The following is a 3,424-nucleotide window of genomic DNA, read 5'->3' as shown; positions in this document are numbered from 1 at the left end:
CGATCTTTAAGATTATCTGACACTCTTCAGTTTCCTGGAGCATATTCTGCAGAAAAAATCTGAGCATCTGTCATCCAAATTCCCAGCCCTAGGATTTACACAATCCTGTCGACGGACTCATTGTCCATGCACCTGCGCTCGCCACCAACTATGGCTCAAATGGCTCTGAGCACTATGGGACTTAACATCTATGGTTATCAGTCCCCTAGAACTTAGAACTACTTAAACCTAACTAACCTAAGGACTACACACAACACCCAGTCATCATCGCCACCAACTAGCCGGGCAGGCCCCGCTGCTCCCTGTGTCTCGTGACCGCTAGCGTCCAGCTGTGCAACAAATTCAGCTTTCCTCAATACCTGGCCTAGGTGGACGAATAATTCGGCCACATACTCGTAACATTACACAGTGCCACAACTGTTGAATGCTAAACTTGTGCAGTCATGGACATTGCACAGTACACTTTGATTGATGTGCGAATCTCACCATGGCCAACAGCATTTGTCGTTTTTAGCCGAGCCCAGTTACAAAATGACGCTTGCAGCACCATTTAGTCGAAATTTTTGTTAACGTTATTGTTTCCATAACGTTTCTCCGTTTCTTCGATAATATTCCGTTCAAATTTGAGGTCAGCCTGATGGTTCAAATGGCTCTGAGCACTATGGGACTTAACATCTATGGTCATCAGTCCCCTAGAACTTAGAACTACTTAAACCTAACTAACCTAAGGACATCACACAACACCCAGTCATCACGAGGCAGAGAAAATCCCTGACCCCGCCGGGAATCGAACCCGGGAACCCGGACGTGGGAAGCGAGAACGCTACCGCACGACCACGAGCTGCGGACGAGGTCAGCCTGAGCCACTGTTCTTTTTTACAGTGTTTTGAAACTTGAACTTTAATTATAGTCACCATATATATTCCTTATGAGACATCTAAGCTCAGCAAATGATAAATTGTGGTACAATGGTGACGTATCTTTAGAAATAATCTTTGAACAGCTTAAAATGGTCACATGTCGTTGGAAATAATTGACGGCGTTAAAGCCGAAGTGGTGTAAGTCACGTTTTTAAAATTATTGACTTAAGTGCTGCAATAAAATTTTGAAATATAGATCTGTTAAATGGAAGAATGGTGTAACTCACAGTTTTCTTATTACCCCTTAGATGGCGTTAGCAGTTTTACTTGTGAATGAAACGGTCGCTTTGTTTACAGGCATTGCGGCGCAAGTCTGACTAACGCCATTATTCCTCTAAGTGCTTCTAAGGTGTGTTTTCGTACTGTGCAGTTTACGTGTTTTGGTGAAGATGGATCCTCAATTTGATGAAGACACAAGTAGTGAACCCAGTATATTGCAAAATGCAGGATCTAGTGATGCTTATGATCCTTCAGAGAATGAAATGTTTGGATCTTCAGGTAAGTTTAACTCACGTAGTCTATCATTTGGCCAATTACGTTAGTAACACATTATCATGTCTTTGAAGTTTAACAATGACTGGCCTACAAACGTAATTTCAACGAAAATAATAGCAAACGTGGTGCGAGAGCTAAACGATGTAGCATAATTTCTGCAAAACAATTCGTAAAAATAATAACAGTCTTGATAAACAACCTCAAAACGTCGTAGCAAATTCATTCGGAAAATAATTATGCGTGTTTGTTTGGTTGCAGAGGAAGAAGTGGAAGTAACACAACATGAATTACCAAATCGAAGTAGAAAGAGGCAAAAAAGGGGGCGTACGAGGCAGGAAAGAAAGAAAAAAAAGAAATTTGGGTCAGGCATATGAAACTAAGGAAGGGAGAAAGGTTCCTGAAAAGACGTTCTCAAACATAAATTGTAACTGCAGATTAAAATGTATAGATGAGGTATCAGAAGCGGCACGCAGAAGTTCATTCGAAACATTTTGGAATTTAGGTTCTTTTTCCTGTCAGAATGCTTTTCTATGTAGGTTAATTAAGCAAATAAGTCCTCAACACAAGTGTCCTAGAGATGGGTCAAGATTGCCAAAGTCAACCAGCAATCAATTTTATATTCAAGTTGATGGAACTTGTGTTAAAATATGCAAAAAAATATTTCCTTCAAACATTCCAAATATCAGATGGGCGGATGACCAGAGCTGCACAAAAGTTGGAAATGGGAGAGCAGCCAGGATCGGACAAACGAGGAAGTAGGATACCCGTGAACAAAATCTCTGATGAGAGAATGGATATTGTCCGGAAGCATATTTCATCATTCCCCTCATACCAGTCTCATTATACAAGAGCTCAAAATCCAAACAGAAAATATTTATCCCCTGACCTTAATGTACGTCTTATGTATAACTTATATAGAGAATACTGCAAAGAGGAAAAAATCTTGCCTGTTAAAGAGCCTATTTATCGCAGATGTTTCAGTCATGACTTCAACTTGCACTTTCATGCTCCACGTAAATATACCTGTGTGAAGTGTGACAAGTACAGAATACAGATGTCCACTTTAGAAGATGCAATAGAAAGAAAGAACGTGGAAGTACAACATGAACTTCATCTTCGAAACGCGGAGGCTGCTAGAGCATCCATAAAATTAGATAAAGAAAAGTCACAGAAAGATAAATTGTATTATGCCTTCACTTTTGACTTGCAGAAAGCTTTACCATTCCCCAAACTGACCACTTCTGTGGACTATTATAAAAGAAACATGTACTTATACAATCTTGGCTGTCATGAGCTGTCAACTGAAATTGGCTTTATGTACACACGGAATGAGACAATGGCCTCACGTGGATCACAAGAAATAGATTCTTGTGTTACAAAACATATTACTACAAGAGCTTCAGCTTCAAAACATGTTGTCATGTATAGTGACACTTGTACGGGGCAAAATAGGAATTTGAAATTTGCAGCCGGTCGGAGTGACCGAGCGGTTCTAGGCGCTTCAGTCTGGAACCGCGCGACCGCTGCGGTCGCAGGTTCGAATCCTGCCCGGGCATGGATATGTGTTATGTCCTTAGGTTAGTTAGGTTTAAGTATTTCTAAGTTCTAGGGGACTGATGACCTCCGAAGTTAAGTCCCATAGTGCTCAGAGCCATTTGAAATTTGCATTGTGTCTCATGAAGTTGCTTCACACCAATGTTAACATCGACATTATGGACCATAGATTTATGGTTAGTGGCCACTCATATCTCCCTAATGATTCAGATTTTGGATCTATAGAATCCTATGCAAGAAGTAAAACATGGGATGAAGAAGTAAAACAGTATATGTTCCTGCTGATTGGTGCTCCATAATCGCAAAATCAAGAAGAAAGAAAGCTTTTATTGTTACGGATATGTCACGCGAAGACTTCAAGTCCACGAAGAATCTTGAACAAGCTATTACAAGAAGAAAACAAAATGTCGCTAAAAAACCAGTGTCGTGGCTTAACATGCAGTGGATTCGTTTAC

This window comes from Schistocerca piceifrons, chromosome X (genome assembly GCF_021461385.2).
Source record: "Schistocerca piceifrons isolate TAMUIC-IGC-003096 chromosome X, iqSchPice1.1, whole genome shotgun sequence".
Lineage (NCBI taxonomy): Eukaryota > Metazoa > Arthropoda > Insecta > Orthoptera > Acrididae > Schistocerca > Schistocerca piceifrons.
This window is presented reverse-complemented; position numbering follows the sequence as displayed.